At 36.7% G+C, this 25740-nt stretch overlaps 1 protein-coding gene and 1 long non-coding RNA gene across 4 annotated transcripts in view; one reads left to right on the forward strand and one right to left on the reverse strand.

The window, feature by feature from the left end:
* Positions 1 to 2011, forward strand: part of LACC1 (laccase domain containing 1) — a 181856-nt gene extending 179845 nt beyond the window's left edge. For all 3 annotated transcript variants that reach the window (XR_013355949.1, XR_013355947.1, XR_013355948.1), the window contains one exon: positions 1546 to 2011. The gene's annotated coding sequence lies outside the window, so the exon portion shown is untranslated. The remainder of the gene's footprint in view (positions 1 to 1545) is intronic.
* The window catches only part of LOC144288015 (uncharacterized), a 47201-nt gene extending 21684 nt beyond the window's left edge, over positions 1 to 25517 (reverse strand). Inside the window, exons 1-2 of the long non-coding RNA XR_013355951.1 lie at positions 25019 to 25517; positions 8788 to 8865 (exon numbers count right to left, since the gene is read on the reverse strand). This is a non-coding gene — a long non-coding RNA (uncharacterized LOC144288015). The remainder of the gene's footprint in view (positions 1 to 8787; positions 8866 to 25018) is intronic.
* Between the last annotated feature and the right edge of the window lie 223 nt (positions 25518 to 25740).

Consider the following 25740-nt stretch of genomic DNA (forward strand, 5'->3'; position numbering starts at 1 on the left):
TTACTGAGACCCTATTTATGTCTGTCATTTTGCTAGGTAGAGAGGTTATAGGGGAAAGGAGAGAAAAATGAGTGGGAAAAATCAGAGAGGGTGACAAAACATGAGAGACTCCTAATTCTGGGAAACAAACAGGGGGTAGTGGGAGGGGAGTTGGGCAGGGGGATGGCGTGACTGGGTGACAGACACTGAGGGGGGCACTTAATGGGATGAGCACTGGGTGCTATACTATATGTTGGCAAATCTAACTCCAATAAAAATATACAAAAAAGATAAAATATTTTATTTATTTATTTGAGAGAGAGATGGCACAAGAGAGAGCATGGGGGAAGGGATCACAACATGAGCCAAAGGCAGATTCTTAACCGATTAAGCCACCCAGGTACCCATTGCTAGGATATTTTTAACCTGTGTAACAGCATTGCAAGTGGGTATCATGATCCTCATTTTACAAACAAAAAAAATCAGAAACTCAGGCAACATGACTAAGACCACATAGTTAAGAAGTGACAAAACCAGGAATTTGAACCTTGATATTGTGACTCTACGATCCCTTCTCATTCCTCTACTCTCTTTCTGGATTTCTTTCATACACTTCACCTTTCACCTGTTTGGTGAACTGTAACATCACTCTCCAGTGGTTGCGCCTTTTTGTTCTGTGAGGGCAGGTCAATAGTTTGCTGGATGTTGATAACCCAAATAAATGGTCTGGAAGTTGTGCTTGTTAATTTTTTCCCTCATTTGCTCATTTCCATAACTGCTTTTACAATAGATTGGGCCCAGAATAACACTTTTCCACAAATGCTACCATGTGATGCTGTCTCTAATTTAACTGATGCAGTTGGATTTTTAAAAGCTGAGGAAAGGGGGACACTTAGTTCTGCCATCTTATTTTCAAAATTTCAGTAGATACAGAATAATTAATATCACCTTTCAATCAACATCTTTTATCAAATTACATTGAAAGATCATAGTGCTACCTGATAAATGATAATATTTTTAGAATGAAAAAGATATTCTAAAAATAAATAGGCTATTAATGGTTCTCGTCCTCCTACATCCACCCACACTGACATTGCAGAACTTGTTTTCCAGTGTCTTTTCCTTTGGTTTCAAATAACATCTTTCTGGTAATATGATCTCATGGTTTCTTTCTTTCCTCCTATCCCTCGGTCTCCAGCATAATCACAATGTAGTCATCCTTTAAAAATGTGGTTGTCAAGTAATAAGTGTCCTATTACCTCACGTTGTTATTTTACTTGGCAGAAATATAATGATTATTTGATACCTAAATATTTTTTTCATCAAAATGATATTTAGAAGTGGAAAAAATTTAAACTACATTAATCTACATACTTGAGAATCAGAATAGCTTCTACCAAATCAACTCTCACTCTGATAACCTCAGTGAAACCCAGACAAATGCTAAAATGTAGCAATGTGAAGGCACTAAAGAACTATGAAGGGGGAAAGGAGTAGGGGATAAATTTTCAGAAAAGGAAGAAATGCAATGAGACAGTTTAACATTTTCTGTTGCTTTTCCCCTAGAAACATGCTGCCATTGCAAAGCTGAAAAGATTAGACGACAAACATAATGATGCACAAAAGAGGTTTATAGCCTCGCAAACTTTTGTTGATATCATGGGGAGATACAAATGAGAGTTCGCATCCCAACCAAGGATGAGCGGCAATGGTAAACATTCGACTCTTAGTTGGGACCCATGAAGAACTACATGTGAAAAGTAAAGGCAAACTGGAAACAGACAAACCCTCACAAACTATTGAAATTCAACCTGATTTCTCCCAATAGCCCCTTGAATCACAGTTACATGCTCCTACTCTAATTGCCTGCCAGAAGAAAAGTCAACATTTTGTGGAAAAATAATACCACAAGATCTTCTACAATTTTTCATAGGTATTACTCATTACTCAGTTGAAAATTACTGGGCATGCCTGGAGATCAAATAACTGGAAATCACAAGATATAAATAAAGTAATAGAAATGGATCCATAAGCAATTAAGATATTGGAGTTATTTGAAGGAGACCTCAAATTAATGATATTAGTAGTTTTGAGAAAACTGATATAGGCTGAAGAATAGGAAACTGAAATCTTAAAGAATCCAATAGAAAGTACAATTGAAAAAGAAAGTATCTTAGAAAAAAAAAAGAAAGTATCTTAGATTAATAACCCAATAGATAGGTTGAATAGAAAATTAAAGCAAAAGAAGGAATTAGTGAACTGGAAAATAGGTAAGTGAAGGAAAATTCAGATTAAACCACAGAGAGAAAAGAAGACCAAAAATACAGAGAGTGTACAAGGGTGTATATATGTACCAAAATCTAGTAAGAAGAAGAAAAAAAAACCAAAAGGCTAACATTTGTGATAGGGTTTACAAAAATAGAGGAGAGAGAAATAGGACAGGAGCAGTATTTGAAGAGATCATGACTGAGAAGTTACAAAACCTGATGAAACATATCAGCCCACATTCAAAAATCTCAAAGAACCCTAAAATTATTAAATACAAAGAAAACCATTTGAAAAACAATGTAGTCAAACTGCTGTAAATAAAAGCAGAAGCTAAAATAATTTAAAAGTCTCTGGGGAAAAAAAGACATTATTTTCAAAGTAACAATTACAAATTGTTTGCTTCTCAACAGAAAATAACAGAAGTCAGAAGATGACTTGGTAGCATCTAAAAAGTGCTGAAATAGAAGACTGGCAACCCAGAACACTATATTGAATGAAAATATAATTCAGAAATGAAGGGAAATAAAGATGTTTTCATATAAATAAAAACTTGGAGAATTAAGTACCAGCAAAACTACACAATAACAAATATTTAAAATCATTTTTCAGGAAGAAGAAAAATGATTTTTGTTAAAAAATTGATTTTAAATGAAATCACAGAAGTGCACAAAGATAGGAAGAGTCACAGAAAGGTGAATATGTGAGTAAATATATTGACTTGTATAAAACAATAAAATAAAGTAATAATATAAAGATATCTTCTGAGGTTGAAAATACATGCAGAATTAATACACACGACAACAGTACAAAAGACAGTAGAGAGTAAATGAGTTTAAAGTATTCTAAGTTCTTTGCATTATTATGGGAAGTGTTAAAAATGCTAATTTTATAAGTAACATAGTTTAGTAATAAGTTTAATAAGAAGACAGTAATAATTTATTGTGCATATTGTAATCTTTAATCACTAGAATGATAATTAACAAACTAATGGGAGAAATAAAATAATAAAAATATTGATTACTCAAAAAAAGGTAAGATATGAGAAATTAAGAAATAATATGATGGTAAAAGAAGCTCAGTGACTATAAGAAATAAACATTAAAAAAGATCACACAAAGTCATATTGTTATTAAATTTCAGAACATCAATAATCAGAGAAAATCTTTTTTTTTTAATTTATTCATGAGAGAGAGAGAGAGAGGCAGAGACACAGGCAGAGGGAGAAGCAGGCTCCATGCTGGAAGCCTGACATGGGACTTGATCCCGGGACTCCAGGATCACACCCTGGGCCAAAGGCAGGCACCAAACCACTGACCCACCCAGGGATCCCCAGAGAAAATCTTAAAAGCAGCAAGAGGAAAGAGACATTATGTACAGAAGGTCAGATATAAGAATTATAGTAGAATTCTTTTTAGTATCTATAGACAGTAGTAGACAATGGATAGACACACCAAAAGAAAAAAATGTAAAAACCTGTCCAACTAGATTTTCATACCTAGGAAAAAGTCTTTGAAAAATAAGGGAAAATAAAGACTTTTTTTTTTAAGGGAAAAGTTGAGAGATTTCAGTACCAGAGGATCTATGATATAAGAAAGAGAAGTAAAAGAACTAGTATTAGTTGAAAATTTGGATCTCCATTAAAAAATGAAAAGTGTCAGAAATGTTATTATGTGGGTAAATATGAAATATTTTTCTCATGTTTTTTCTATTTAAGAATAATTGACTAAAGCATTGATTAATAACAGTGTATTGTGGTGTTTACAATATATAGAAGAAAAAAATGGCCATAGCAATAACACAGAAGATGGAAAGAGGAAATACTCTATTGCAAGGTTTTTATACTATACATTAAGAAGCACTCTATTATTTAAAAGTCGACAGTGATAATTTAGAAATGAATATGATAACTCTAAGAATAATTGCTAAAAAATATAAAAAGAGGTATAGTTAAAAAGACATTAGTGGATGGAACATGGAATCACAAGAAGTGTTCATTCCAAAAAATACCAGGAAAAGAGTAAAAGAAAACAAACAACCAAAAAATATAAATTAAATATCTAAGTGGTAGATTTAAATTAAACTGTATAAAAAGTCACGTTAAATTCAAATTGTTTAAATGATCTAGTTGGAAGGCAGAGATTGTTAGGTTGGACAAAAAAGCAAATCCAATTATATTAACATTAGATAAGGTTTATTTCAAGAAATATTATCTGCAATAAAATAGTGTATTTCATAATCATGAACAAATTAAGAGGGAATAACAATTAAAAATGTGTCTATCTCTGTCATAAAGCTTCAAAACACACAAGCAAATATCTAAGAGAACTGAAGGAGAAATGAACATATCCACTATTATAATTGGGTATTTCAACATACTTCCTTCACTAACTGGTGGGCTAAAACTAGATAGAAAATTTTTAAGAATATAGGACATTGAACAACCAACTGATATAATTGACATTTGTAGGATTTCTACCCAACAGCAGAATAATACATACTCTTTCCAAAAGTACGTGAACAATCACTACGACCACATTGAGCACTATTAAACAAATCTCAATATTTGTAAAATAGTCTACATCATATAAAGTATGTTCTCTGCCCATAATGAATTAAAGTAAAAATTAATAACAGAAAGATATCTATAAGGTGCCCTTAAACTGAAGATTATAAAACATACTAAGAGTTGATGAAATCCTGAAGTTTGATATTTTTGGCCGGGGAATCTTTTTTTTTTATTTCAAATTTTTATTTAAATTCTATTTAGTTAGCATACAGTGCAATATTGGTTTCAGGAGTAGAATTCAGTGATTCATCACTTACATCCAACACCCAGTGCTCATCACAGCAAGTGCACACCTTAATGCCCATCAACCATCTAGCCCATCTCCCCCACCTCCTCTCCAGCAATCCTTTAGTTTGTTTTCAATCATTAAGAGTCTCTTATGATTTGTTTCCCTCTCTCTTTTTTCTTTCCCCCCTTCCACATTTTCATCTGTTTTGTTTCTTAAATTCCACATATGAGTGAGATCATATGATAATTGTCTTTCGATGACTGACTTGTTTTGCTTAGCATAAAACACTCTAGCTCACTGCAAATGGCAAGATTTCATTTTTGGATGGCTGAGTAATTTTCCATTGTGTATATGCACCTCATCTTCTTTATTCATTCATCAATTGATAGACATTTGGGCTCTCTCCATAGTTTGGCTTTTGTTGATAATGTTGCTATAAATATTGAGGTGCATGTACCCCTTCGAATCAATATTTTTGAATCCTCTGGGTAAATACCTAGTAGTGCAATTGCTGGATTGTAGGGTAGGTAGTTTCATTTTTAACTTTTGGAGGAACCCCCATACTCTTCTCCAGAGTGGCTGCACCAGTTTGCATTCCCATCAACAATGTAGGAGAGTTCCCCTTTCTCTGCCACCTTGCCAACACCTGTTGTTTCTTGTGTTGTTAACTTTCGTCATTCTGACAGATTGAGGTGATATTTCATTGTGGTTTTGATTTGCATTTTGGCCAAGGAATCTTTAGTCTTTCCTGTCAACAATCAAGTTAGAAAATACTGAAGTGGGTAGCCTGGGTGGCTCAGCGGTTTAGCGCCGCCTTCAGCCCAGGGCATGATCCTGGAGACCCAGGATTGAGTCCCACGTCAGGCTCCCTGCATGGAGCCTGCTTATATCCCTTGGCCTGTGTCTCTGCCTCTGTGTGTGTGTGTGTGTGTGTCTCTCATGAATAAATAAATAAAATCTTTAAAAAAATAAAAAAGAAAATATTGAAGCAAACTACCTCTGAATACACATTTTAAATTGTAGAGTTTACAATGTCTGGAAATAACTGTGGAACTTGAGGAATGTGAGGGAGATATGACAATGAAAGGATGTTACTTAAAGTGAGTGTTATCTCCCCAGAGCTAGATATAGGCCTTCCGCTGTCAGAGAAAGAGCTTCCCTGTACAGGAGGTATGATAGTTCTGGGCGATAAAGACTCTCTCCATGTGCCAGGCATCCATCTGATATTAACTATTAAGTAAAAATTGCTCTTGTCCTTTTCAGGGGTAAACTCTAGCTATATTGGCTTCCTTGTTGTTACTCAAATAAGCTGCACAGATTCTTGCCTAAGGTCTAAACAGCACTGGCTGTTTCCTCTGTCTAGAACATTTGCCTTCCTCCATACATTTGCAGGGCTCATTTTCTTGCCTAAGTAAGTCCTTGCTCAAATGTCAACTTCCCAGTGAAACCTTCTCTGGGCCATTACCTATTGCCTTCCGTGACTGACTTTTCTACCTACCACCTTCCACCCTCTAGTTAAGTTCTTCTATTTAGCCCTAACTTAATTTTCTACCCCTATAAGAAGGTAAGCTCTAGAAGGGCAAGAATTGAGCCTGATTTGTAAATTGAGCACTACATCTCTAGTACCTAGAATGATACCCGGCATGCAGTAGGTCAAGCTGTCTTTGCACTACTCTTGCCATCTGGAAAGCTCCTTCTTACCATTTAGGTTTCAGGTTAAATACAACCTTCTCAGAGAGGTCTTCCCTGGCCATACTGTTAAAGTACCCCCATTTCATCCTACTAATTTTTCTCCCAATAACACCCTTTTACATTTTCTTCACATGTTTACGGATATCCAAAATTATCTTACTGTTTGTTTACTTCTCTATTGTCAAATTCTTGCTGTTGTAATGTAGAGAACAGAGTACTTCACTTTGTTCACAGCTGATCCCCAAACCTGAACTGGAACACTGCCGCCACTCAATAAATATTTGATGAACGAATGAATAAACTTGAATCTTTTGTGCTTTTCATTACTTTTGCTATGATGCTTATCCTAACCAACCTCTAAATCTTCCTTTATGACTTTTTGATCTGAGTAATCTGGCCTGTAGTTTCTACGTAAAACATAGCCTCATATGGTAATGAGTGTAAAATACTTTAGTCTTAATGTAAACAACAACAAAATTCTAATTTGAGAGTTTTGTTCAACTACCATGAGACTAATCACAGTAAGTTTCTCCTGTTCAATCTCCTGCTGTTCCATTCGCAGACATCTTATTTTTGTGTGTTTTACCCTTCTGAGCTGAATATACTCAGCAGCAAAAGCAAAATCCTTTAATCTTTCATTTTGGGGCCCATGTTTGAAATGGATTAAAGAGTCAAACAAAATTAGTTCCCAAACCTTCAATTTTCCAGGCCCATGGGCCTTCTCCCTCTCACTCAGAAATGAAGGTGGCTTTGAGCCATCTGTTACTTTGCGTGGAATATTTCCTTCATCTGTCATTGCTGATTGTTCTATTTCTTTTTTTTATATAGGAGAAAATGAAAGGAAAAAAAAAAGCAAAGCAAAGCAAAGCACCAAACACACAGACACATACGTGTGCGCACGCACACACACACACACACACACACACACAAAATCCACCCTCTCCTGGCTACCCGCACGCACAGCTTTGTTTACTGGTCCTCTAGTTTCCTTGGGAGACACTGCCAAGAAGCTCCATTTAACTGATAACAGCCATTTCTCATTGAACCCCCAATTTTAGCAAGATCCAGAGTGGGATATTGCAAAACAGGAAGCTTGCAAATTGCATCAAAGCAATGCTATTAGACATGTGAGTAAAAGACCCCTTTATGGTGCCAATCCTTGGGATGAGATCTAGAATTCTATAGGGGGACTTTAGGGCCTTGTGTGCAGGGCTCCTACGGGAACTGGCTCTTCTTCATAGAGTTACATAGATTCTGAAGACCTACTGGCAGTAACTCAGGTTGTCTGAGAGGTGAAAATGTGAAGTTAAGGTAAAGTGACCATGTGTCCTGATCTGCCAGCAGGGATAGTCTCCTATTATGCCTGTTGCCCCAAGGTAATTATTAAGAGCACCTCTTTTCTCTCTCAAAAGTATCCCTGTTTAAATAATCAATCATAATGTCACCCTAACTAAAGATCAATGTGGTTGATGAAACAATAAAAGACTTTTGTTCTCATCTGTGGTGGATTGCAGACTTGTTTGGATGGCAAAAAGAAATTTTGCCAAGTTTCAATGGTGTGCAACCAAGCGCATATACTGATTGACCTTTGTCTGGGATCTTGGACAATCCAGTTCAGACTGTTTAGATCCAGACTTCCCAGCTTTGGTGTCTCAAAAACTGAAGGCAACCAATCCCAGAGAAGTATTTACGGTTTGCCTCATAAGCCACCCAGAAAACTAAACTTAGGCTCTCTGTTATTTGTTTATTTTCTCCTCTTGGATCATTATTGAATCCTATGCCATTCAGCCTGATGGCCCCTAGCCAGAGATGGCTGTTGAGTGCTTGAAATGGGCTAGTTCAAACTGGGATGGTTCTAAATACAAAATGCACAGTGGAATTTGGGGACTTAGTACAAAAAAGGTAAAATATCTCATTAATAATTTGATATTGATTACATATTGAAATATTGATATTTTAAGTAAATTAGGTTACATAAAATACATTATTAACATTAATTTCACCTGTTTCATTTTTAATTTTGTAATATAGATACTAGAAAATTTAAAATTACCTGTGTGGCTTGCATTAATTTTCTATTAGACAACACTGATCTAGCTCTTTTAATTTCTACTCGGGGAGATCCACTGAACTGGAACAAAAAAGAAGATTCAGCTTATTTCAGACTGCTATTTGGCAATCTTTGTTTTCATTGCATCAGGTATTTACTAACACTTCCAGTCTTAAGTGAGATAACAAATATTAATTATCTACCACAGGTAGGAACTCAATAAATGTTAATGCAGTTCTCTTTTCCTAGAGCAAATGATCTAATCTCTCTTGAACAATCAGATTTTGCTACTGAAAGCACACCCTTCCTATATATTCAGTAAGGAAAAAGCTGCTTAATATGAATTCATCTTGTCAATCATTCATTCATACTCCCTTGCTTCAGTGTCTATTACTAGCAGCATTTTTAGGTTATTTGTGTTATTTGCACCTATGGGTAGAATGTGAAATACACATGTTCTCTTAGTAAAAGTTGCTGAAATTATCAAGTTGTCCAAGCTGTGAGTGTGAAATATAATTCATAGTCAGTGATTTAAGTGAGATTTACTGAACTGAAGAGCATAAATAAGATGTAAGTTTTTTTGTTGTTGTTGTTTGTTTGTTTGTTTGTTTAAGATGTAAGTTTTATTTCAGGAAGATAATGATGGATTTCAGGAGAAATGAGAAATCCTTTAAAAATGTACCAGATAAAACAGGACCTATATAGCAGGACTGATCAAGCAGTTTATTGTCAACAGGTTAAAGATTTTGGATTGTACTCTAATTGTAATAGAAAGCTAACTTACTTTAAGAAGGGTCCAGCTTATTTAAGAAGATCACTCTTGGCTAATATATGGATAAAGAAAAAAAACATTTATAATGAAAATGGGGAGGTTGTCTGGGAGGGGGCGGTTCTTGTGATGGTCCAGGCAGGAGATGATGGCAGCTTAGAATATGCACTACAATAAAGATAATTTAGGGGGAAAAACATGAAAAGGAAAGAAAATCCCATAACTGTAGCACCCACACACAATGAAATAATATTTCTTTCCAGTAATTTCTCTACACATGAGGTTTGGCTTGGTTGTATTTATACTTTATATGTAATTCAGAACAGAGCTTTAAAAACTTAGTTTTATAGGATGTTTTTCATGTTATAAAATGCTTTATAAGTATAACCTTTCATATCTGCATAATATTTTATCAACAGCTAACATTGGCTACATAACTATCTCCTACTAGTGGTTATTTTAGGTTGCATAAAATATTATGCTATTTTAAGTTACATTAAGTTTTTATTAACACATTCTCAGTATTGAATGCCAAAAGTATAATTACTAGGCTAGAGGTGATGAACATAGAATGATTAAATGTTACAAAGTAATAAAGTCAAAATTTGTACATTTTACTTTTGTTACAAATGAAAGTGTTAAAGTTTGTATTTTTGTCTAAGATATAGCTGGTATCAATTTAATGGCATTAACTATACAGATGAAAAATTAAACTTCTATGGACTCTGCATATTTAAAATCTGAATTAAGAGCCAGTAGCCACTTGAATGAAGTTTCAGGACACTATTTGGCTTTGCACTGGAGACACTAGATTCAAATACCAAACACTAAAATCTTAACACAGGGACATCTAGGTGGCTCCATTGGCTAAACATCTGACTTCTTGATTTTGGCTCAGGTCATGATCTCAGGGTTGTGAGTTCAAGCCCAAAGTCAGGCTTTGGGATCTGCACTCAGTAGGGAGTCTACATGAGATTCTCTCTCCCTCTCCCTCTTCCCTGCCCCTGCTAGCTCTCTCTTTCTCTCTCCCTCCCTCTCTCTCTCAAATAAATCTTTAAAATTTGAATGAAAAGGATAGATTTTCTCCTTTTACCTCTTATACTTTTCCCTTTCTTCTTTATTTCTTTAATTTTAAGAGAAATTGTTAATGCCAAACAACTCACAAAACCCAACTGTCTTGTTTTTCTCTTGTAGTTTATTCTTTGGCTTTTGTTCATTTTCAGCATATTCTGATGTTTTGCAATTGACGTGTGTCAGTGCCCATGACTGTAGTGTTCTTTACTAATGCAGAGGCTCCCTGGTTCTCTCATGCAAGGTATTTAAAAGATCTGTTAAATTTTAAGATGACTTACTTTCTACTATTAAAGATGAATGAACCAAAATTGATTACCATTTCAACCATGACAAGAGGCTGATCATTAAGTGACTGGTATTTAAAAACATGAACACACTTATTTTAATGAAGAATGACAAATTAATTGCTTTTGAGGGGATTATGAGCTGTAGAGAGAAAGTTTGAAAAAGTTGCTTGAAAATGCTCCCTAGTTATATAATCTTGATGCCAAAAATTGTATAGACAACCTATTTTTAAAACATTGATCTGCACTATTATAAAAATAGACAATTTTCTAATATTTAAAAATCTTTTAGATTGCTACAGATTTTCAAACCCGTGTTTTAACAAATAAAAAGTGTAGCACCTTTTCAATTTGTGATGAAAATGGACTGATATCAGGGAAGAGCCATACCAACAACCTGTGCTGATAACAAGGGAGTCTGGAGACCCAGCAAATTATTTCCATTCCAAATAATTGGTATGAAGTCCTTTGTATGAACTATAACTTTTTCAAATTCGGTTCCCAAAGCAGCAAGAGTGCTCAACTCCAGTGATACCAATTTTCATATTCAATTAATAACTCTATTTTTCTAAAGAACTTTTATTTACTTGACTATTTCTCCTTTTTTGTAAATTTCTCTGAATAAAAAATTAATCTCTGCATAAGCAAAATTGGTGTTAACCTATCTTTCTGTCTGAGCACTGTCTTCCAACATTAACTATACATTACTTTAGTCTTTTCAAGCAAAAATACTTATTTTTCTGTAATATTTTTTGGATACATTTAAGCAAGTACTACTGGAATATTAGTACTTTGATCCCAATGTACTTCCTTGGATGAATAGGCATCTGTTTCTCCTGTTTTAATATTACAAACAAAAAAAAGCAGAAGTACTCTGGTGATGAAGGGTTTACCAAAGCTTCATAATGAGTGGATAACAGATTTCTCAAATGGAACCCAGTTGCTATGTTATTTAGACTTTCCTGATGTATAATACCTTTCACAGGATTTGTGATATATTATTTTATTTTATTGCTTTTAAAATTTAATTACTCTATTGAAGATGGACTATTCGTTTAGAATTTAGGCATAACAAAAGTCAGTAATGAAAGGTTATGTCTATTATAAAACAGTTTTTTTGATAACCTTGATTCAAGGTGTGACAAGTATTATAATAAAGATTATGCTGATTGGGATCCCTGGGTGGCGCAGCGGTTTAGCGCCTGCCTTTGGCCCAGGGCGCGATCCTGGAGACCCGGGATCGAATCCCACGTCGGGCTCCCGATGCATGGAGCCTGCTTCTCCCTCTGCCTGTGTCTCTGCCTCTCTCTCTCTCTCTCTCTCTCTCTCTCTCTCTGTGACTATCATAAATAAATAAAAATTAAAAAAAAATAAAACATGCAAGAGTTTCTGTTCTCTGGTTTTGAACATGCAAGTCTTAGTATCTGATGCTCCTCTAATGTTTCCTGCATATACTTGATTTTATTAAATTTAGTATAACAGGATCAGAGATTTCAAATTAGAAAGGCATGAGGATATCACAATTATTTGAAGAGACACATAATTATAGCAGTGTTATATCAACCTATCTTTAGACATCCCAATCTTCTACATTAAGCGATTTCATATTTTTAAGCAAAGGTGCAACTTTAAGCTATCTTTAAAGGAATCAAAAGAACATATTTGTATTAAGAATAAGACCTTGACTTCCTGAAAGTATGTCAAGCTGTGTAGCTTCATTGCTCACTGAGTATACAGTACTGAGTACCCCTATTTCCATCAGGAGTTATTTGTTTAACTTGTGCCTGGAAGCGTATGGGGTACTGTGCATAATGCACTGGAGATGTGCGCTGGAGGGTGCAAATTTCATCAGAGCATGAGTTTTAACTCATGAAGAAGGCTCATTTAAATGGCATCAAAGAAATCAGAAACAGACTCAATCCAGCACAAAACTAGCTACAAAGGCTTCTCTGCTTCCTATTTATTTTTCAAAGAGATATTTTCGTGTGCGTGAATCAAAGGTCCTTCATAATGTGAGCATCCTGCTACTCCAGCCCTCTCCCTCACAGTATCTTACCCCAAACCTATGTCCCTACTCTAGTGTTTTGTCAGTTTTGTCATGCTTCATCACACTGCTCATTCATGATGTCCTTTTGGAATGAAATTCCTATGGCTTCTCCTTCTCCAGTTCTGCCTGGCAAATGTCTATTCATCCTGCAACTCAACATTTAGGTAAGCCATGGAAGCCTTTCTGGAACATTTGTACTCTCTATGCCATGAGGACAATGTGCCACTCCCTCAGTAGTTGTCTGCTGGGGCTGCCATGACAAAAAGTATCACAGCCATGGGGGCTTAAACAACTGTAACTGATTGTCTCACAGTTCTGGAGGCAGAAGTCCAGAATCAAGGTGTTGGCAGGGTTGGCTCCCTCTGAGTTCTGTGAGGCATAGATCTGTCCTAGATGCTCTCCTTGGTTTATAAATGGCTGTCTTTTCCTCCATCTCACCACACTGCCTTCCCTCTAAGCTGGTCTCTGTCTAATTTCTCCTCCATTCTGTGACAAGGTAAATAGCACAGAGTAAGAATGGCTAAGCAAAAAGATAGAAAATATCTTCACTTCACCTCAATCTTGAAAGATGTTTTCTTAGTATAAGATTCTAAGTTAACATTTATATTCCCAACTTGAACAGATAACTGTTGCCATTGCTGCTTTTAAGTAGTTACCCACCATTCTAATTGCTTTTACTTTGTAGTGCCACCTTGCTTACTGCTTTTTTTTTAAACTCTTCATTTTTGGTGTTTTGCTTCATTAGATGTGTTTGATATAAACATTTCTCTTGTTGAGGTGCCTGGGTAGCTCAATTAGTAAAGCATCTGACTCTTGATTTTGGCTCAGGTCATGATCTCAGGGTCGTTGGATTGAGCCCCACATCAGGCTCCATGCTCAGCATGGAGTCAGCTTGTCCTTCTCCTTCTGTTTCTCCCCCTGTGTGCTTTCTCTCTCTCTCTCTCTCTCTCTCTCCTTTCTCATAAATAAATAAATAAATAAATAAATAAATAAATAAATAAATAAATAAAGGCTTAACAAAACCCATTTCTCTTGTTTATCATACTTGTAACTCATTGGCCTTCTTTAAAATGAGGATTAAAGTCTTTCAGTAATTAGAATTACTATTTTCCCCCATTATCTTGATTATTGGCCTCTGAAATTTTAATTAATGTATGTCAAACATTCCTGCTCTATCCTCTATGTCTTTAGCCACTCTTTCACATTGTCTATCTCGTCATCTCTCTGAGCTGTATTCTGTATAGCTTCTTTAGCTATATCTTCTAATTGACTACTTCTTTATCTGTGTCTGTCTCATCTGCTGTTTATATTGCCTTATTAATTTCAATCTGTATATTTACGACTTCTAGAATTCTTGTTTTTAGTAATTCTTTTGCAAATATATTTAGTTCTTCTTTTAAAATTTCTTATTCTTGTTCATATCCTCAAACTTTTTTTATTTCTCTAAGCATTAAATACAGTTTTTTAACTGTATTTTAGTGTCTGATAATTCCAATATATGAAGTCTGAGTCTCCTGTGTATTGTTCTGCTGGTTTTTCCCTCATGGTATCTTGGTTTCTGTGTGTCTTGTGAACTTTGTACACTGGTAATTTTTCTTATAATGCTATTGGGAATTCTTGGAAGCCTGGGTTGAAATTTCTCTAAGAGGATTTGGATTTATTTTACTTACATCATATGCTTAGGGGCATCATTAACCTGCATGCACATTATAGTTGACCCTTGAACAATGCAGAGGTTAGGGGAGCTGACCTCCTAGCATGGTTGAAAATCTGTGTATAACTTTTGACTCCCCTCTCCCCACCAAACTTAACTATTAATAGCCTACTGCCGACTAGAAGAATTACTGGTAATACACATATATTGTATACTATATGTACTGTATACTGTATTCTTGCAATTAAGTAAGCTAGAGAAAATAAAATGTTAAAATCATAAGGAAGAGAAAATACTTTCACAGTAATGTATGTATATTTATTGAAAAAAATCCATATATAAGTGGACTCATGCAACCCGGGTTGTTCAAGGATCAACTATATATTTTCAACTTGGTGTTTTTGAAAAACAAAGATACCATGAGCTAGATTTCAAAGCCACATAAAGTCAGGTTTGTGGTTTTAAACTCTTGGAAGAGATTATCCTCATCGTTTACCTATAGCACCCAGACTTAGCCAGGTAAATTGTCCCTTCTGGGGACACTGTCACACTGAAGGTATAGTGCTTTAGATGCAGGCTTTATGTTGGGTGTTGTCTATTGGTTCAGCTCCTTGTATGAGCTGAGTATGTTTTACTTCCTGGCTTCTGCATCTCACCATGAATTTGGTCAAATTTTCCAGGGTTCTGTGGAAAAAAAATTCAGAAAGACAAGCTTGGCCATCTCTTGCTCCACAGGGTCCATGCTTTCACTTTATCTTTTGAGCTCTGAGTAGTCCTTCTTTACATACAGGCTGATACAGCTTGTATTTTCTCCAGCATTCTGATTGTCTCAAGTAGGGCATCATTCAAGTTACCTATCTGCCATATTACTGGAAATAGAAACAAAAATAATTGTTTACATTGTTGAACAATTTGCAAATCAGCTGAATAACATTTAAAAATTGTAAGTGTGATACGCCATAAATGTTATGAAGCCACTAAATGGAATGTGGTTGATGTGCATATACTGACATAGAAATATCTGTAACACATACTTTGAATTTTAAAAAAAGCTAGGGCACAGCAGAATGCATAATATAATTCTGATTATGATAAAGTAAGAAATGTATGATAAAATAAGAAATGTGTACATATATATTTCTTATGTATATGTATTCATATGTATTTAAACATATACATGTTTAAAAAAATAAACATTTTTATTTAAATGCACAGAAAAAGATACAGATGTTTACATGCTAAAACAAAAGGAATTTTTTGTAGGTTTTTTTTCTACTTTTAATAAGTGAGAATATATTCTTTCATTACTTTGGTTTATTTAAAAATAAATACAAGTTTAAAGGAATAAATTAGATAAGGCATCTCAAGCACTTAGTACAGTGCCTAACACATCATAAGAATTTAAAATTTTTTCACTTATTATTTTCATTTAAAAGTGGGAAGTATTGTTGGGGTGTAGCAGGATATAATGGTGATTTGTGTTGTACTACAAATCAAGAGCAGACCTTGGCTTTGAAACTTTATCTTTTGATTAAAAGTACTGATCAGCTCCCAAACTATAGCTTACAGATCACTTACTTCACTTGCTACTTTCAAATATGAATAAGTATTATTCCAAAAAGTAAGTTTAAAAAATGTGGTCTAAGACCAAATGAGTTTTTAAAATGCTAGGTTATACAAAATACAATAGTTTTGTTTCTTTGTTTTTAACAGGAGGAGTTGTCAGAGCTGTAAAATTCTGTTATGCATTGTGAGTCTCAAAAAGGGAAATCTTATGTGACATGTTCCCCCAAACTTACTGAATTCCAGATCCCTTCTGTGAAGCATCTCCAGGGATTTCTCTTCCCTGAAATGCCTTTTAGGAAATACTTCACTAGACCATAATACAGATTACAAATATCAGAATATCCATTTACTGGCTCTGAACAAATTATGAGTTTTTACAGCCAGGTTGTCATGATGCTTAATGGACAGGGCATTCTCTTTCATCCTTTAATTTGTCTAGAACAGATTCCAAGTATAAACACTGACTTGTTTTGTAAGTGAAGGCAGAGACTTTCCCTGTCTATGCCTCATGCTTCTTTGGATTAGCATTGATTAATGGGCGGAAATATGACGCATCTAGAGCTGTTTCCTGGCAAAATAACCCAAAACTAAACAACAAAGGGCAGGCATGGAAAATAAGAGAGAAGAATGAGACCCCTGATGTCCTTATTTCTCCTGTTACCACACACCCAAGCACCCTGCTAATTGGGAAAAATACACTGCCATCTGTAATTGGATGAAAAAGTATTTGCTGTACATGCTTGGACTGTATAAAGGAAAACTCTATGAAGTCAGAAGATATCAAAACAAAATGTGAAATTGCTTAGCTGTAAGCTATTAATAATGAGTATATACCTGCTAAATATCTCCTTCCTCTACTTTTTACATCTGCCAATTATACTGCATTTGCAGAGAGCTATTGTCTTGGTATTCTTCATCCCTTTGAAAATATGCCATTCAAAATTTTTTTTAAATTTTATTTATTTGAGAAAGAGAGAGAGAGAGCATGAGCATGGGAGGAGCAGAGGGAGAAGCAGACTGCCTGATGAGCAGGGAACCCAACACAGGCTCCAAAGGAAGACACTGAATCAGCTAAGCCACCCAAATGCCCTGCCATTCAAATTTGTAAGTTTGTTCACATAGTGCCAACTAACCAAAGGGCAGGTACAAGAAAGGAGACAGAACAAGACCCCTGATACCCTTGTTCTTGCTGACTGTTAGCATCTTCTGATACAGCCATCCCAAGACCATAAACATTTGAAGAAAGGCAAATTACAAGCTGGAGATGTGCAATGTGATTTAGAGAGAAAAGAACTGCTTTCATTTGTAACATCAAGGGTTAGCATAGTTTGGCTTGTATAGTATGTCAGCTGGGCTTGACTTAGATTATTCCAGATTGTGGAAGCAAGGAGTCCTTATCTACAAGAACTGTCTTCAAAGCAGAAAACCCTCTCCTCCTTCTAGAGGGATAAATTCTTTGGTGGCATCAAAGGGACTTCCTTACTCAACATAGAGAAGTTGAATTGAATGGAAGCTTCTCCACTGCCTGAAATTAAACCATGACTTTTTTCTTCTCCATTATGAAAAAGCAAAAAAATCAATGATGTGGATTTCTTAATTCTTCAAACATGAAAGTACTAAATAAATTCAGTGTTTCCTAACCCTTGCCCCTAAGTGGGTGTGATGTATTGAGGGCACCAAGAAGAAGGAGGTACATAGGTTACTGTCCACATCTAGAAAATTCTCACTTCTGATAAAGCTGAATTTGATCATTCGATTAATAACAAGGAACAGAGCCTGGAATATGTCTGTACTGTCCTACATTCGTGAAAACTTTTCATCTGTGCTCTCTTGCTACCCGTGAAAATGACAGTGAAAAATGGCTGTCCATTAACACAAAAGCAAAATGTAATGCAGTAATGATGCTTGAAGCTTCCTGGGATGCTGGAATTTTTAGATATCATTAATAATAAATTACTAGCGATGCCAAGAGAAGCCGATAGCACTTCTCTTTGGAAGGTAAAACTCTCCGTTATAAAATAATAATACAGTGGGTCATATGTCACAGCCTTCAGCAATTCTCTTAAAGTTATTTACTATAACACCAGTATTACCAACATGGAATTCATTTTACGGATGGAAAAACTAAGACTATTCTATCAAATGATTGTTCAGAATAAATCAGAGTATTTCAACTGAGATCACCAGCTTAGCTCCAGATTTAAATTAGGGCCTCTGACAAATTTGTTAATATGACAGGCGCAAGTAGAAGTCATTGGTTCATGAGTTGGGGTTGGAATAGAGATGGGGTTCCATTAATCACAAACTCTGGGTCATTTGTTTCATCCATCAAATTCAAGAATAAGCAACACCATGATAAATTATTAAAAGGTAGACTTGGCCCATATTTCCCCATATGTGGTTGGGGGCCACAAGGAAAGGAGGTAATGTTCTCTTCAAGGAAAGGAAACAAGCACAAAGCTCGCAAACAAGAAAGCAAAACATTCAAGTCCAACAACCTTACATATTAGCTCATCAACTCTATTCTCAGTTGTCAGTGTGTAGGACAGGGCCAAAGCAAGGAGCAAGTTCAGACACGCTCTAAGATGCTCCCCTCCTCTCATTTCTCTCAATTCCACTCAACAATCATCCAAGAACTTGATGGCTTCTTCTAAATCACAGAGTCTATAGGAATACAAAATGGAAATAAAATAGCCTAAACACAACCAAAGCCCAGAGTCTCCAGAAAGGGACCTTATGTAGGATAATTCTTCCTAATCCTATCATTTGAGACTTTCCATTTATGATATACCTAATCAGTCTGTTGGAATAAGGACTGGCTCAAGTTCTTGCTGCTTTTCCCTGAAGAAAATTCATAAGAAGGTGAATTCTGAGATACAAGTCATGTGACTTTTACCAGGACATTCCCTCTTGGAATTTGTACCTTTTATGGTAATAGGAGGTAGGGAGGATTAAAAACAGGATCCCAAATCACAGGGCCTCCCCTCCCCCACCCAGAAAGCCCTGGACTACCTGATGGTTTAACGTGCCCCTATGCTTCAAAATTCTGTGGTGCTTTTTGTTTGAGCAGCTTTGGTAAAGGTCATGATACTTTGACTTGGTTCCAGGCTACATGTAATTAGCCTTTTATTTTATAAATCCCTAAAACGATGATCCTCAAGCAAATCCAAAATACAGAAAACCACATGAAATAACAAGTTCCTGAATATCTACTACCTTTCCTCCTTCAATAATTGGCTTATGTTCATAGCTTGTGAAACAGCTGTAAATCATCTGTCTCTTATTTTCTTCATAGAATTACAAAACTCAAGATTCTACTCCACGTAAGGAAGCAGATCTTCCCCCCCTAGTATGACAACTGTTGAAATTGCAGGCAGACTCAATTATAAAGATTTAGGACAAAACCTTAAAATTGAACTTGCCTTAAAGAAGAATACATAATTTAAAGTTCATATAATCTATGAACCTACATAACCAAACTTCTTATCAAAATTTCTATCTTAATAGATAGAAATTCAATTTCTTCTTTTAAGTGAGGCCACAAAAGAATTAAACGACATGAGGAAGAAGGAGAGGAAAAATGTGTTGAAAAAAGGGCTTGATATGCTCTCCCAAGGTTACTGATCAATGCCGAGAAAAAGAGAAATGACCATGAATATACATTTCATTTTTCTGGATGTGAATTAACTGGGCTGTCATCTTTACTGTATTCTTTCTCATGGGAAGGATTGCAAAACAACTTGCCAACAGGATCTCAACTACCTTGGAGCAAGGGAAATGGCATCTTCCAGGATTGGAGTTCTAATAGGAAATTGCTTTGAAAGAGTTGATCAGGCTCTTTCACATGACACCTGATTCATATCCTTGACAGATTTAATTTTCAACGAAGAGGGAGCTCATTAATGTTTCTCTGAAATTTCCCTGTATATTGAGAGCCAATTCCCCTGACCTTGGCTTGCTCATCCTTGTGCAGCATCTTTAAGAAAAGTGATCTTGCCATATTAAATGGCCTTTGACAACCAGAGCCAGGAAAGTTCTCTGGCACATTTGGACTCTAACTGGGGTCAGTGTCCAACATCCTGCAAGCACTCCTGGGGATCACAACAAAGTTTCCATCTTCTCTCTTGTTTGCATTACTTCCTGGGAAGGTTCAAATTAGGCAAATGTCAATATTTTGATGCAGTGACACGATAAATATCCACAGTTAAGACTTGCAATTGCATTTTTGAAATGTTAGACTGCAGGGGGTAAGAGAAGCAAATAAAACAAACTGAACACCACAAAGAAAAATCAATTAAGAGCCTTGAGGAGGACGTTCTAGAGATAATCTGTAACAGAAAAAACACTTCAACCTCAATATGTTCAAAACTGGATTTATGGTCTTCCCTCCAAAACTTGGCCTTCTTCCTGATTCTTATCTTGAGAATGGCATCACTGTTGGACACATTTGCACAAGCAAGAACCCAAGAAGACATTCTTTCTTTCTTTCTTTCTTTATGATAGTCACACAGAGAGAGAGAGAGGCAGAGACATAGGCAGAGGGAGAAGCAGGCTCCATGCACTGGGAGCCCGACGTGGGATTCGATCCCGGGTCTCCAGGATCGCGCCCTGGGCCAAAGGCAGGTGCCAAACTGCTGCGCCACCCAGGGATCCCAAGAAGACATTCTTGATGTCTCCCTTGCTCTCAGTCACCATGTAGAATCCTTCACTGAGTCTTGTTGCTTTTTACCTCTTAAATGTCTCTTGCATTTCACTCCTCTCCACCTCTGTGTCTCCACCATCATGCTCATCTGAGGAATGCTGAATTGTTTAGCCTCCTCTGTTGACTCTGACCTTCTACAATCCATTCTCGTGCCACAGCGAGAATAATCTTTTCCAAACTTAAGTCCAATGACAATATAAACCTGCTTTAAGGGACGCCTGGGTGGCTAAGCGGTGGAGTGTATGCCTTCGGCCCAGGGCGTGATCCTGGAGTCCTGGGATCGAGTCCCACATCAGGCTTCCTGCAGGGAGCCTGCTTCTCCCTCTGCCTGCGTCTCTGCTTCTCTCTTTCTCTCCGTGTGTCTCTCATGAATAAATAAATAAAAACTTAAAAAAAAAACAACTACTTTAACATTCTTGATTGCTTTCCAGTTACTCTCTGGATAAAGTCCAAGATCTGTAATGTGGCCTACAAAGTACTCAGTGTTCCAGCTTTGCCTACCTTGCCAGCTTGACTTTGAGCTACTTTCCTTCATTCACTGTGCCTCAGTCACTCTCAGGCCTCCTTTCAGCTCCTCAAACTCACAATGCTCCCTCCTACTGAAATCTCTGCAGGTACCTTGATGTCTGCTGTGTCAGATGTTTGCCTCACCCTTCCACTTTCACTCGCCTAATTAATCCTTCTACATCTTTTAGATCTGAAATCAAGTGTCCCGTCTTTTAGGAAAGACTTCTATTCCCTCAGTTCAAGTCATGTTCAATGTTCTAGAATTGTCTTCCTTTCCTTTGAGCAGAGCACTTCCTTTCCTTCCTTTGAGCAGAGCACTCAGCCAATGTGCGATTTTACATTCATTCACCTTCTTATTTGATTATTATTTGTGTCTCTTACTCTAATGCAAGTTCAGTCCAACAGGGACCATGTCTGGTTTTTCTCACTATTGTATTTTTTGTTGTTGTTGTTCTATCAGTTTTGGTGAGAAATATGCTTAAAAGCTTCCAGTGGTTGTAGATTTGCTTATTTCTCTTTTAATTCTAACATTTTTTCTTTACATATTCTGAACCTATGTTATTAAATACTACAACTTTAAGACTATTCGACTATTCGACTATTCTATTCTCCTAGCGGATTAATCCTTTTATCTTTTTATAACTTTTTAAAAAAAGATTTCGTATTTATTCATTTGACAGGAAGAACAGGCAGGGGAGAGAGGCAGGGGGAGAGGGAGAAGCAGACTCCCTGATGAGCTGGGAGCCAATGTGGGTTTGATCCCAGGACCTGGAGATCATGACCTGAGCCAAAGGCAGACACTCAACCATCTGAGCCACCCCAGTGCCCCTTATCACTTTTAAATGGTCCCTTTATGCCATACATTTTACTTCGTTTGATACTACTATGCCAATGCCACTTTTTTTGGTTAGGATTTGTAGAGTGTGTCTTTCCTTATTCTTTACTCTTATTCTTTCTGTATCCTTGTATTTAAGATGCTTCTCCTGTAAGTTTTATACTATTGAGTCTTGTTATCTTTAATGCAGTCTGACAATATACATTTTAAAAAATTATTTACAATTGTCTATTATATTTAAACAAATATAATTGCTGAAACATTTGGGTTTAAATTTGCCATCTTACTATTTTTTTCTTCCAAATAATCCCACTCATTCTACGTTCCTTTTTTTCCCCTTACCTTCTTTTAGGTAAATCAAGTAGGTTTTACTACTCTACTTTTTTCACATCTTGGCAGTTACGAAAACTTTTGGCCTTCTTTCAGAGGCTAGTTTAGAGATTCAGCAAGAATCTTGACTCTATTAAAGAAGCATAATATACAACAGTATATTTTTATCAATTCCTGTACAATGAAAGGACATTTAAACACTTTGACTTTTCTTCATTTTGAATTTTATGCTATCATTGCCATTTATTTTAATTCTACATATATTTAAATCCCCATGACATTATTAGTATTATTTCTATATAGTTAATATTTACTTAGATTTCCCTACATATATCTTTTCCTTACTATTTTTTCTTTCCTAGAATTTTTGCTGTCATTTAGCTTCACTTTTTTTCTGCCTAAAGACCTCTTTTGTGTATTTCCTTTGTGTTTCTCAGTGCCCCTCCTCCTTAGAAGCCATGAACTCCAATTTTGTCCCATGAGATTGCTGAAACCTCTCTGCAGCCACTTATTATCTTACCCATGCTTCCTGGAGAAAGTAGAGCAGCATGTGAATCTGACCTCTTCTCATTTACCTTTGCTCTGGAATCTTGTCTACTTATGCCCTTATCGCCTTGGCAGCATTTGTATTCCTTCAAACAGATTTCCTTTTTTATTCTCTTAATCCAAGGGTTCCCAGTTATCCCTTGTGGAAGGATCTAGTCTGATAGAAACTAATCTATCATAGTTGCAAAGAAATGTCTGTCTTGAAATGACTACTATTTATTGAGTATGGACTCTGAGGCCCCGTCATTTTCTCACGATGTTCTGAAGTTTTCCTCTGTGGTACTCTTCACAATTTATAACTAATTATCTTATGTTTCTTTATTTAACATCTGGCTCTCCCTTTTCAGTCATGAGTCAGGAGGCCTCACATCTGTTTTGTTCAACTTGTTATCTAGCTCATAATCAGCAACTCAATAACTATTTTTAATGAATGAGTGCAGACTTTTGGGCAAAGACTTTTATTTTTTTAAAGATTTATTTATTTGAGAGAGAGAAAGCGTGTGTATGCACACATGCACACACAAGCACACATGAGTGAGTGGGGGGAGGGGCAGAGGCAGAGGGAGAGAGAAACACAAGCGGACTCTGCACTGAGCTCAGAGCCCAACCTGGGGCTCAATGTCATGGCTGAGATCATGACATGAGCTGAAACCAAGAGTCAGCAGCCCAATGGACTGTGCCACCCAGGCGCCCATGGGCTAAGAATTTTATAAACATTATGTCATTCAATCCTCACCATAAGCATGGGAGGCAGGTATTGTTATCTCTATTTTAGAGAATAGATAAAGGAAAAAGAGACAAGTGCACCACTCCCAGTGTTACCAAATATTGGATGTTCTGTAAAACTCCTCTTCGTAGACGTTTAAATCATTAAATTTTTGCAACCTGCACATGCAGCCAGCTTATTATTTTTTAATATGCAGGCTGTTAAAGCATCCTTCAATTCCTCCTCTTCATTTTCCTTTTTCTACTTTTTCGTATTCCGTATCTTGCTTTTTAAAGCCTTTGATGCTCATCAGCATTTCATTAGCAAGTGAACTAGAAAAATTAAAGATGACAAAACTCACCACAGCTGGGCAAGGTGTCTGCTCCAGTTTACCAAGAGAGGGAACACACTCTCCTCCCCTCATGCCTCAGGGGACAGCTTTGGGACCTGGCCTCATTTGTTTAAAACAATTTTTTTAAGTTGTTTCATTTCATTGTTTTAAAGTAGATTTTATTTTAGAAGAGTTTCAGGTCCATGCAAAACTGAAGAGAAAATACAGAGTTCCTACGTACCCTCCGCCCCCCACCCCCCGCATATACACACACTCAACACAGAGTGGTACACTCGTTATCTTCAATGAACCCATATTGGTTTACTCATTTTTATCCTGCTGTCTGAAACCATCTGGGATTGTGTGTTTGCTCAATTTCAGCCATCTTGTATGAAGAGTCCTCTTTTGACCTGCAGTTAAAATGTAAAAATCTCTGCTGCTTTGTCAGCATTTATTCTATTCCTAACATGCTGCAGTACAGTTCACTTACCCCTGAACTTTGGCCCTTCTAGCACATTTCAGTGTTTGCATGCTCAAAACCAGGCAATTAACTCGAATACCTCATTCTTAAAGGAAATCAGGTAGAACCTCTGAAAGTCATAAATGATTACACTGTCATGTTGAGTCTGAAACCTTTGTGATGCTGTGCTCACAGTGCTCTCCCATCCTGCCCACCAGACCAGGCTCTGGCTCGGATCCTATCAGATCCATGAAGCCTGGCTTAATAGGCTCCATCCCACAATTTTTTTTTTCTCTTTGTCACTGTATCTGGTATGAAACTGCCCTTGAGAAAGTCATTAACTCCCTCTGAGCTTCAGTTCCCTCATTTGAAAGTGTGGATCAAAACACTTCCAGACAAATTTGTAGGTAAATTTAAACGTACCTTAAAGTGTCCATGCTCACCACACAGTAGATATGCAGCAAACACCAGTACTCCCGCTCTCCTTGCCTGCCCAGGTGTGTCTGGCTGGTAGGTGCGTAGTATGAGAGACAAGACTATAAAACTATATAAAAATGGGCTTGGACATAGAGAGCAGCAGAGTAATACCTCAGTGACATGAAGTCGTTTCTGGATTTGTGACCAAATCCGACCTGTCATAGGTCATCCAAGACCCTACATAGCAGAGCCAGGACTGGAAACGCAGGTACACCTCCATCCACGGATCTCTGTCTGCCTTGTAATGACAGTTACTATGATGAAACCTGAGAGGAGGAAAATGACTCTTCTATACGGTGCCTGTGCTTTGTGTATTGTTAGCCTCATTCGAGTCATGGCTTCTGGTCCAAAACAGGTCATTCCTCCCCTTGTGAAGCTGCCTCAACCTGGCTCGTGCCTTCTTGTGAGAAGCTCTTTGGTGTGGCTGGCAGGCCTTCAGCACTATCTGCTTCTGTTGAGAAAAAAAAAAAAAAAAAAAAAAAAAACCTGAGTGAGGAATTCAGCTGCACTTTGGACTCGGCCCTTTGACCTGAATCTAGAGCAGGAACTCCAAATCTCTGCAACCTAGAGAGGGAAGCATTCCAGCAGCTAAGTGACTTTCCAGCAAGGAATGTCCCTTAGTGAAGCCAGGGACAGACTCTTCAGCTCCCCTGCTGAAGCTGCCAGCT

This window comes from Canis aureus, chromosome 17 (assembly GCF_053574225.1).
Source record: "Canis aureus isolate CA01 chromosome 17, VMU_Caureus_v.1.0, whole genome shotgun sequence".
NCBI classification, from domain to species: Eukaryota; Metazoa; Chordata; class Mammalia; order Carnivora; family Canidae; genus Canis; species Canis aureus.